Genomic DNA, 12,516 nt, shown 5'->3' with positions numbered 1-12,516 from the left:
CAAGGGCTAATAGGCCATTCAAACGCTTTGTTGTACCGCAAAGCTGCCAGATAAACTCGTCTTTCGTATGATCCACGTTGCACCAAATTAACTCTCTTCCCCATATTAAAACGAGAGACAATATTCATTAAACATTCTGCTGCATTATTATTTTCATTTTCAATGAGCAAATTAGCTTTTCTTATAAGCAGTTCCAAAGCTCCTGTAAGTATAAATGTTCAATAAACACATACATTTTTACACAAACTCAGTTTACTTACCATTGATATGATCATACATTGAAGTCGCTTTTAACTGTGGAACTGCATTGTTCGAAACGTCGCCTACAGTGTTACATATATTTACCCTGCAATTACTATGATCGCCAAAGACATGCAGAAATCCAATTTCTAAGTCTTTTCTCAAAAAAGACACAGACATCTCAGCGTTTGCATGCTCATAAATGCTTGCTTTAGCCCGCTTTGTTAAAAGCTTAATTTTCTCCACTGTCAATAATCTTCTTCCACTTAAATTAATTTTGGTATCACTTTTTATTTTATGGAGATGCTTTCCATAATTTTTTAAGGCGTGGTTTGTGCACTCTACTTTTTTAACAGTGCTACCATATGGCACATTTGTTTTAATTTTAGCGAATGTGCTAGAATCACCATCAGCAATAAATTTACCGTAGCGCACGCCATGCGTATTTTCACTTTGGCAAAATCCCTCCACCACCATATCAGCTTCCATAGCTGGAGCAGATTTGTTCCAGTTTTTAAAACAATGGTGCATCTTGATATCTGCACTTTCGTTTTCTCCTCGTGCACAAACTGAGCAGTATCGATTGCGTACACCCAAATAGAGGATTTTTTTTGTATACTTGCCAATGATTGCAACCTGTAACACATACGTGCTTGAAATTAATCAAAATTAAGTTTACACACACAACTTACCATGCCAGAAAGTGCATTGTAGTTATGACCATATGACCGCTTACTCCAGGAGCCATCCAAATAAACAGTTATCCATGGAATGCCGTCATTACATAAATTTCCATTGGCAATTGCATTTTCTTTTTCTTTCAGACCAGCTGCCTTCATGGATTTCCACAATGATTCTTTCCAGATCTACAAGTAGATATTTAATTTTTATAAAAGATACAATCAAATCAACTTACTTCTCCTAACTGGTCCTCAAGTTGATAAAACAGAGAACCATGCATTACAGGAATATCTAATGCGCTAAGATATTCGCACATATGTGAGTATGATCCTCCAGAAGCTATAGTTCCCCACACAGACCCTATATTCATTGTTGATTGATCAATCAATGAGGAACTTTGTTTATTAGGATTTTCAGTGAATATTTTAAATTCACGATCACATGATGCACACTTTAAGATTATACAGGACACCAATCCCATTCCCCTATTGTATTCATTATACAAATGCAATTTTCCAAATGTACAGATTTTCATATGTTCGTATTGTGCATTAATAATTTGCTGTGCAAAATACCCAACTTCCACAATTCGGTTTCCCGTTATTGCTTCAGGTGGCGGATTTTCAGATTCCACCGTCAATTGATGAGACATAATGCTTCAAACAAAATTCAAAATAAACTATCCTTTAAAATTACCCAATATACCTTTCATATTCCATAGAACTCATAATGCCAAATTCACTTCGGGATGCAGCAGCACTTGCTGTAGGCTTTTTTGCTCCTGGATATACCTTACGTGATCTAAAAAAACAATTTAATTTTAATTTACCATAGTACTTTATTACTCACAATTCTGGTCTCGTAATAGATGATTCGGTACCCTCGTATCCTTTACCCGTGGAAGTCGAAGGTAGTAATGTGAGGTCGGATGTATCACTCTGGCTGTCATTGCGGGCTGTTGTATCTATAATAAAAACAAACTCTGCTTAGTCCTACCTGCCTTTCTTCAAAAGACAAAAAAGTTGGCCTGCTTCAATTTTGCCCAAACAAAAATACAAAATTGAATAAGGGCGGCTGCCAACCCCAAAGAATGAGCATTCATGAGACTTGCAAAGGCAAACTGTTCACCCCCTCCCACAATTATGCAAATTGACTGATACATTTTTGTTATTATGACAATAAATCACACTCTCAAAGAAGTAATTTTCAACATTTAATTTTGCTTACCCATAGTATCCATCACCACATCTGAAATCACACGTTCCGTAGCTGTTTGAGGTTCGTCCCTATCTTCAACAGTGTATAATATATGGGAACACTCAGCAATTGGCTCTAACCAACAGAAAAATTAGTTATAGCATAACTACTCACGAGCTACTTTACTACCAATAGACTCTGTTGCTTTTTTCCTTCGTTCAACCCAAGCTTCCTTCGCTCTCTTAGCACGTGTGTTTGTTTTTGGATTTCTTGAAGTGCTTGTGCCCAAATACTTCTTAGTTCTTCCCATTGTGTAAAACTGTACAAACATAATTAACGATGTGGAACCTAATACATATATGACTTACCTACCTAATTATTGTAATAGTCTAGTGTGATAATTCAAAAATAGTTTTCAGTCACAAATAAACGAAAACACTCGTAAATCTTCAAAAGTTATTCACCTTGCACTCGCGAAAAATGTAAAACACGATTAATTTAATAAAAAATAACAATACTGTAAATAGCGAAAACAATACAAACAAGTCCACCGATTTATAACTCACAACAAGCAGAAACAATGCAACAGTGTAAGAAGTGGTTTATTTTTGGAATGGAATGCGGGATTCGTTGATGTGCGTCACAATCTATTCGTATACAAAAGACGAACACAAAACTGTATAGACTGTGAGTGTTTTATTGCGTCAAGGCAAAATACAGAATAAAAGGTACATTACAACACGCTGCGACCTCACGTATGAAATAGCTGAACCATTAGTAATGTTGGTTGCCTAATTTTATAAATTGTTCAATATTATGATTCGTATGCCGTCCTTAAGCTTTTGACACTTTGGCAGCGGTAGAGAATAGACGGATTTGAATCGCTCTACTAGCTCTCAACTAATTAGTTACAATGACTCGGACTTTGACCTTAGCGTTAATACTCGCTATTTCTATGCAGGTTTGTACCCTAATTTACCTATTTACATACGATGAATGCAATTCTATTTACGTCGCGATATTTACTTATATTTAATTCTCCTTCTGCGTCATAGCGGCTATCTTTGAAATGCACATTCAGCTACAATAACTTAAAATAAACAATTCTCCTTTAAATGCATTCCCATTCAGTCACATCATTCATACTTGGGAGTCATGATTACACTTAGACTGGACACTTGAATCACGTAAAAATAAAAGTTTAAATAAGCTGTACAGAAATACTGTTACAAATGTTTGTGTTTTTTCTGATACGAACGATAATCACAAATACTGTTCTACAATATACAGCGCTATTAATTCATTAAGAAGTAGACATAGCATGTGTATTGTTTTTTTCTATTGTAACGGCACTGTAAACGTTGACTTACCCTATGCTTACCGTTGGCAACTCTGGGAAAAAACTACGAGCAGAGCCACCTACGTTTCAAGTCGAAACGATGGACGTTTCGCGGCACTTTTGAATTTGGATGGCAGTCGGCTCGATATGGGTGGCACGAATGAACTCCTACGTTGTGTAATCGGTTCTTATATGTGTTGGGACGTGAAACATAATCGGGAAGGGAATTAAATAAAAGACAGAAGTGTTGTGCGTAAGAAATGACAAGAACAAATAAATATATTACGCACACAACAAGATCATGCCAGGGAAACCTTCTACGGGACAAAAACCCAGGCATTAGATCACAGAAATACATGAAATAAATCACCTACAGCAATAAAATGCAAGAGAACATACACATAAATAAAACACCTCAAATTGTATGATAAAAATCAGACAATCAAATCAAATGCAATTAAACAAGTTCATAAAAACAAAACACATGAGATGTCATAAATGCAGTGGAAAACCTGGTAAATCAATTCAGTACAAAAACACATCATAATACCTGTATGATTAATTGAGATAACATAACTCGTATAGTAATGTAATGTACATAGGAAAACATGTAAATGGTGTGGCTCTACTACAGCCTTCAGTTAACATAATTTAATTCAACACGAAAAGTACATGTCAGAATGTCAATAGCAAGTATTCATGTGAAAATCGATTATCGCTCAAGCAGAATATATTTTAAATAGATAAAATGTTAATGAGAGGGCCCCTAAATATCTCACATTGCTAAGATGCTAAGAATTGCAATCCGCACGAGACGAGTAGGCAACAGATACAGCGAACGGTCGATCTGTATTAGTTACCTCCTCCACGGAGACATAATGAACCACTCACACACACAAACATAAAATAGGTAAGAGATCCCCCCCCCCCCTTCGTATAGCTAACGCACAAGAACTGCAGCGCGCCACGAATCAGAAAGTAACAGATACAGCTGTAGTGTACTTAACCCCCAGATTCTACGCTTACTTCACACTACAAGAACACGGAAATTAAGTCAACCCGGCAACGTGTAAAAATGGCCACCGGAATGACTATTGCCTCTCAGACTAAACGAGATCCCGCTTAAATTGGAAAAGTGCCACGTGATAAATCATCTAAGGCAGGGCCCCCTTACGTTAGTTGTAAACAACGCTATGACCTGAAGCACAGTAGGGAAGGGAAGGAACGTAAAATAAAACACTGAAATTGTGAAAAGTTTGTTTAATAATGTTTAATAATTATTAAGATTGTGAAAGCTCGGAAATTTAAGTCGAAATTACATTGCAAAAATAAACTTGGAAAATGGTAGTTCACCGAATCAAAATAGAAATATGCTGGCAAAAAAAGAACTTACCAATAAACAAAACCAGCCGTCAAATTAATATCAAATTGTGTTGTAAAATTAATTGTTTGTAATGATGTGAATGCGTAACATAAAATTATAACATCGCATAAAGTAGCAGGTAAACTTCAAGAGGTAGCATAAAAGTTAAAAACAAGTTTTGGGAATAATGGGTCAAGTAAGCAGGTACCTACCAAGATTCTAAGAAAGGGTGAAATACACAGGATGTGACTCATCTTTGGTGCAATAAAGTCCTTCTGTTAAAAGTAAGATGGAAAATTACATGGCCTTGTAGGCAAATTTAACTAAAAACAAGATATGTGGAAATTACGAAACGTAACTCATTTATCGAACATAGATTCTAAACTGAAGAGCTTTGATTAGCGTAATCCTGCTCCTGCAAGATAGATAACCCGCCCCTGGTTTCGGGGTTTCGAGCCTACAGTTGAATGTCGAAGACAATCACGGAATTAGGTGTCGTAACTCAAAGTTGACTACAGTTTTTACCACCCCCGCGACTGCTTTCACATATTAAAATAAAATGATCAAAACTAATATGAATGTTACTTCAGGGACAAGACCAAGTAATCAACATCAATAAACATAAATTAAGCAAGCATTACACCAAAAACGCGAACAATTACAAACACTAGCATAACGGTATCAAATATGTGATTCTGCATTGCGGTTAAACCAAGTAAATTTCAAAAACAAAGACTGAAACATACAAAAAGTATAAAATGCAAAATAACAAAAAATAAAAGACAAAATAACAACAAACATTTATGGAGCGACGCGTTCACGACCGCCATTCAAGACAACATGCCAAACGTAACCCCCGTTCGTGCTTTTTAGATGGCGCAGGCAGCTTTTTCCCACCTAGAAATTGCATGGTTGCCAACTCTCAAAAATGTATGCATCGTCGTAAGTTGTATATACAGGATGGAACCTCTCAAGGTGTTTTTCCCAGAAAAGTAGGTAAGTCACAAATGTCCAATCAATAAAGGCCTTGGTTGATTGAAATGACTGTCAATGGTATGACTGAAAAGAGGTATCTTGAGATGTGCGGTTTATTCCGGAAGTGGGAAAAAATTTGTTCTCGGTTTGTGCCACCGAATATCTCTGCCATACTCATACAGAAATTTTGGGCTGAGGCTGTAATGACAGCTGCGTGGGCGATTGACCGAACAGGACCGTCTCCAGAATCAGGGATTTCGCCACACGAACTTTGGTAGAAGAACAAGTAGCCTCTAAGATCAGCAATCTTACTAAAGTATTCGTTCAAAATTTGTCTGAGATACAGAATGGACGCGATTGGCCAAAATGGCGGCAGCTGGCTATGCAAGAGGAAATCTTTTGCCGAGTAAGAACGAGACGTGATTACTGGCAAATGGATTTTCAAGACCACAAAATTCATGACTCGCAGGAAGCAGTTATTAAGGAGCGTTCAAAACCTGCGTATCTTTCGTTATCAGTTGCGCTAATTAGTTTCGCAGTCAATAAAACTGATGACGCCATGTTTATAGTACAATCTCAGCAAGAAATAGTAGTAAATAAAAGTCTCCCCGGCGGGGAATCGAACCCCGGTCTCCCGCGTGACAGGCGGGGATACTGACCACTATACTACCGAGGACTTATTACTTTTATTTTCAACTATATGAGCTATTAGCATCGAGTGAAGGATTAATTACTCAATTGTTATTAGCAAGTGGCGATACTTTATAAATAATCATACAATTAAATATTTTAAAATGGTATCCTTCCATTGCGCATAAATAAATATTTATTCACAATCATAATTATTGCATAATTCATTAACTGCGCATGATGAAGAGATGAATATACCATAATATAATTATAATATAGGTACTGTTATATACAGTGTGTCCCAGATCGGGTGGGATTGCATGGGTAACTTTCTTATTATTAAAGATAGAGAATTAGTTAAATGGACAATGTTTTGAAGTTTTTATAAATGCTTATTTAAAATTTCCTTGTGGAGATTCAAAATCGACGTAAACTCAAAAAAACTAAAAATGGTCATTTCCTTTGAATGTCTTATATCATCGAATTCGAAAGTATAAGAGATATAAAAGAAAGCATTGACTTGAGACCCCGCACACTTAAAAATCTAAAAAAAATAAAATACAGGGTGCCCATTATGTATCGAGTATAGTAGATATATATCTCGGTAAATATCGACTGTATACAAAATTTTTCTATACGAAATTCCCATAATAAGGCAGAATTCGATTGTTTGTATTTCAGAAAACAAATGAATAATGAAAAACAATTGAATTTTTTCAAATAGCAATGCACAGTTTCATTATAGGCTCATTTGATACAGATTTTTTTCTCTTTTCATATGGCGTAACACGTTAACACCCGTGTAGAAGAAATTAATTTTTATTTCAAGCTTTTTTTGATAGGATACTTTGAACATTCGTTGCGATGGAAACCATTTCACGGCTTTTGTCTTCAAGGTTTAATAAGAAACCTACACGTTCATTGATTTTATTTTGATGTAGGGTATCTGGGATCTAATTATAATAAATTTGTTTGAAAAATGTTTTTGTGTAAGGGTACTAATATATTATATCATTGCAAAGAGAAGAAAATCTCTATATCATATAATCATATCATCAGATTCAAACTCGATTATGCGGCATGTATTTGGACACCCCAAACTTATAAGCACGCAGACATGATAGAGAAAGTTAAAAAAAAATTAGTGCGAATAGTGTATTTTAGGTCGACTCAAAATTTTCGACATTTTATCTCTTACTCCAACCAACTAAAATTTTTAAACAGTGTGCACGGTATTAAAATATCAAGTTTACAAATCCGACGCGAAGTGACCTGTGCTACCTTTGTGTACAAGATACTGAATAATCACCTAAATGCCCCAGAATTGCTTCAGGAAATTAAACTCAAAGTGCCACATGTTAAATTAAGGAAAAACGACATCATCTTTTTAGTGACCACTCCGTCATCGCCACTATCGAGGAGCCCGTTGGCTTTAAATAAGAAGTGCCGTGAGAGAGACATCGATATATTTCACGGCTCTTTGAATGAATTAATTAGTCATATAAGATCGTAATTACTGTGTAGTTTTAGTTTTAAGTACAGCATCCCAGTGCCATGTAATTGGAATAATTGTATTGTGTATGGTACTGGCTAAACAAATATATATATATATATATATATATATATATATATATATATATATATATATATATATATATATATATATATATATATATAGGTAATGAAAAGGTGCACTGCAATTTAAAAAAAATTCAATTGTTTTTCGTTATTCATTTTTTTTTCTCAATAAAAAGAACTGAAAGCTGCTATGGGAAATAAGCAACTCTCATATAAAAAATTTTGTATACATTCGATATTTACCGAGCTACGAGTATATACTATATTTCATACATAATGGGCACCCTGTATATGATGAATTTCCTTCACTAAATGAATACTACAGCTACTATATATTTGACAGAAGTGTGGGAAAATGTCAAATGAGAAAGATTTTTTGCTTTCTTTATATAGTAAAACCGCAACCATGTAATTATAGACGCCTGTGTTAAAACCGTAGTAAAACTATATCATGATCTCACGTACAGGGTAGTCTGATTGGACACGCAGGAAAGGAAAAATGGAGCTAGGTGTCTGGAGCTCAATTTTAAAGAGAGAATGACTGGCTCAAACAGAATTCACCTATCTATCTCTAATCATTTGGCCGCTAGGGGGCGTTTTTCGAATTTAGTTGATTTCTTTAATGCCCCGCCATAACTTTCTTATTATTAAAGATTATTGATTTTGGCAAAATCGTTCTCAAAGCACTTTTCTATGTATAATCCATCGCGATACAGTTTTATACAGAGTGTTTTTTTATGCTATCCAAAACTACATGTTTCCTACGGACCACCCTATATATATTGTAGAGTCTAATTCTATCTAAGTCGACCAATTGCGGTAGGTGTTATTATTATTAATTTCGAATTTTTTGTTTTGCCTAAAGCGACATCTTTGTAATAGTGTATACTTTTTAATTACTATAATTAATACACTTCAAATTTTTAATCAAAAAGCATAGGTAATAATTTAATTTATTTTGTTAAGGGTAGATAAAGTGAAATAAAAGATTGGGCATTTTAATTAACGCTGTCATTCTTTGAAACATGGGACGCGGGCCACGAAATTAAAATGAAGTTCAGAACAGAACATAATATTGTTTCTATGGAAACGACGGGAGATCCTATGCTGGCTATTTTTAACGTTGTAGTGTACCTAACCCCCAGGTTCTACGCTAACTTCACACTACAAGAACACGGAAATAAAGTCAACCCGGCAACGTTTAAAAATGGCCACCCGAATGAAGATTCCCTCCAAAATTAAACAAGATCCCGCTTACATTTGAAAATTGGCACCACCCCCTTACGTTAGTTGTAAACAACGCTATGACCTGAAGCACAGTACAGAAGGAACGTTAAATAAAACGCTGAAATTGTAAAAAGTTCGTAATTATTATGATTGTCCAAGTCCAAAATAAATTACATTGCAAAAATAAACTTTGAAAATGGTAGTTAACCGAATAAAAATAGAAACAGGCTGGGAAAAAAGAAATTACCAATAAAAAACCAGCCGTCAGATTAATATCAAATTGTGACTCATCTTTGGTGCAATAAAGTTCTTTTGTTAAAAGCAAGATGGAAAATTGCATGGATATGTGGAAATTATTCGTCAGCGTCACTCATTTATAACACTTAGCTCCAGTTGCACCAACAAAATTAAGCCTTGCTTAAAGATAAGTCGAACTTAAAATCTATGGCAACGATTATTAAGACAATCGTTGCTATGGTATTTAAGTTATGCTTAACTTTAAGGGAAACTTAATTTTGACGGTGCAATTGGCCCATAGATTCTAAACTGAAGAGCTTTGATTGGCATAATCCCGCTCCCGCAAGATACGTAACCCGCCCCTGGTTTCGGGGTTTCGAGCCTACAGTTGAATGTCGAAGACAATCACGGAATTAGGTGTCGTAGCTCAAATTTGACTACAGTTTTTACCACCCCCGTGACTGCTTCATTCACGGAGAAAATTGTTACTTACAAACAACAAGTCAGTACATACATCAAACGAATCGGTAATTTCCACATATTAAAATAAAATTATCAAAACTTACATGAATTTTACTTCAGGGACAAGACCAAGTAATCAACATAAATTAAGCAAGCATTGCACCAAAAACGTAAACAATTACAAGCAATAGCATAACGGTATCAAATATGTGATTCTGAATTGAGGTTAAATCAAGCAAATTTCAAAATCAAAGATTGAAACACACAAAAAATATAAAATGCGGCATACAAAACACAAATACGATATAAAGAAATGCAAAAATTACTACCTGCATTAAATAACACAAAATAACAACAAACATTTATGGAGCGACGCGTTCACGACCGCCATTCAAGACAAGATGCTAAACGTAACCCCCGTTCGTGCTTTCTAGATGGCGCAGGCAGCTTTTTCCCACCTAGAAATTGCATGGTTGCCAACTCTCAAAAATGTATGTTTCGTTGTAAGTTGTATATACAGGGTGGAACCTCTCAATTTAATTTATGTTATTAAGCATATTTTAATAGGTTTGAATGAGTAAGCTACGCCTCTCTTTAATAGTAAGAGATGGTTATAGTGATCTTTTTAACCGCAAGGGTAGATAAAGTGAAATAAATGATTGTGCAATTTAATAAAACCTGTCATTATTTTAAAAATGGGACGCGGGTCACGAAATAAAATGAAGTCCAGAACAGAATATTGTTTCTATGGAAACGACGCACGGGAGAACCTATGGTTGCTATTTTTAACGTCTAAATTAAATTCAAAACGCATAAAACATACTACGCGCACACATATGTTAGTGAATTTTGCAGTGCCGGCTTGGGGGACCCCTTGGATCATTACATTACTACCCGTAAAATTACACTTCTTAAAACAGAGCAAACAAATAACTGGCGTAGAGTTCAAATTCTGAAATGTGCCTTCAACGTCCCGCGATTGGTCTGTTGATAAATCCTAGTTGGGAGGATTTTTGGAATGCGCTATTACTAATTCATGGCGTTACACAGCTGGCAAAGATCAGATGTGACCTTGATCAATCGGATGGCCGCACCAACTATGCTGGAATAGTGACGTCCTAACCCTTTCGTGCTTCTCATTTGAAAATGGAAGATGCACCAACGAATCATAGTGATGGAAACACCCGAGAGTCAACTAGGACTGTATCTCTAACACATCGTCGTCCGCTTTACTAGACGTTACAATTTGAAGAGGTGGGCATCAAGGCGCCATCACGTAGATAAAGGATTAGTTCCGGCGGAGTAAAGAGGGATATATGATTCATTCTTTCTATAAAATCTGGTGCGCCTTCTAGATTTTTCTAGAAGTTTTATTGTTTGCTACATTACCAAATTGAATTGTGTTTAGTCTCACTTTTAACTTCAATGTAGAAGTGGTAAATAATGAAATACGCACACGTGTGATAAATGTGTTATAAATTGACTGTAAGCAAGTTGAGAGGCTCCACCCTGTATATACAACTTACGACGATGCACACATTTTTGAGAGTTGGCCACTATGCAATTTCTAGGTGGGGAAAAGCTACCCGCGCCATTTAGAAAAGCACGAACGTGGGTTACGTTAGGCATCTTGTCTTGAATGGCGGCCGCGAACGCGTCGGTCTATAAATGTTTGTTGTTATTTTATGTAGGTGCATTTCTTTATATCGTATTTGTGTTTTGTATGCCACATTTTATATTTTTTGTGTGTTTGAATCTTTGTTCCTGAAATTTACTTGGTTTAACCGCAATGCAGAATCACATGTGTGATACCGTTATGCTATTGTTTGTAATTGTTTACGTTTTTGGTGTAATGTTTGGTTAATTTATGTTTATTGATGTTGATTACTTGGTCTTGTCCCTGAAGTTACACTCATATAAGTTTTGATCATTTTATTTTAATATGTGGAAATTACCGATTCGTTTGATGTATGTCACGACACCTAATTTCGTGATTGTCTTCGAGATTCAACTGTAGGCTCGAAACCCCGAAACCAGGGGCGGGCTACCTATCTTGCAGGAGTGGGATTACGCTAATCAAAGCTCTTCAGTTTAGAATGTATGTGCGATAAATGAGTGGCGATTCAATAATTTCCACGTATCTTGTTTTTAGTTAAATTAGGTCATGTAATTTTCCATCTTGCTTTTAACAAAAGGACTTTATTGCACCAAAGATGAGTCACATTCTGTGTATTTCACCCTTTCTTAGAATCTTGGTACCTGCTTACCTGATCCATTATTCCCAAAACTTGTTTTTAACCTATTTGTTACCTCTTGAAGTCTACATGCTACTTCTTGTGTTGTTATAAATTTATGTTACGCATTCACATCATTACAAACAATTAATTTTACAACACAATTTGATATTAATTTGACGGATGGTTTTTTTATTGGTAAGTTCTTTTTTCCCAGCCTATTTCTATTTTTATTCGGTGAACTACCTTTTTCAAAGTTTATTTTTGCAATGTAATTTATTTCGACTTAAATTTTCGAGCTTTCACAATCTTACAGTACACTAAGTACAAAGTGATAAATAAGATATTGAATT

The 12,516-nt window shown here is 35.4% G+C and overlaps 1 non-coding gene across 1 annotated transcript; it reads right to left on the bottom strand.

The window, feature by feature from the left end:
* Positions 1–6,399: 6,399 nt before the first annotated feature.
* On the bottom strand, positions 6,400–6,471 carry Trnad-guc. Its single transcript has one exon. It is a non-coding gene; the product is annotated as a tRNA-Asp (tRNA).
* Between the last annotated feature and the right edge of the window lie 6,045 nt (positions 6,472–12,516).

This window comes from Photinus pyralis, unplaced genomic scaffold (genome assembly GCF_008802855.1).
Source record: "Photinus pyralis isolate 1611_PpyrPB1 unplaced genomic scaffold, Ppyr1.3 Ppyr1.4_LG10, whole genome shotgun sequence".
Lineage (NCBI taxonomy): Eukaryota > Metazoa > Arthropoda > Insecta > Coleoptera > Lampyridae > Photinus > Photinus pyralis.
The sequence above is the reverse complement of the archived record's forward strand: the minus strand, read 5'-3'. Positions and strand labels throughout refer to the sequence as shown.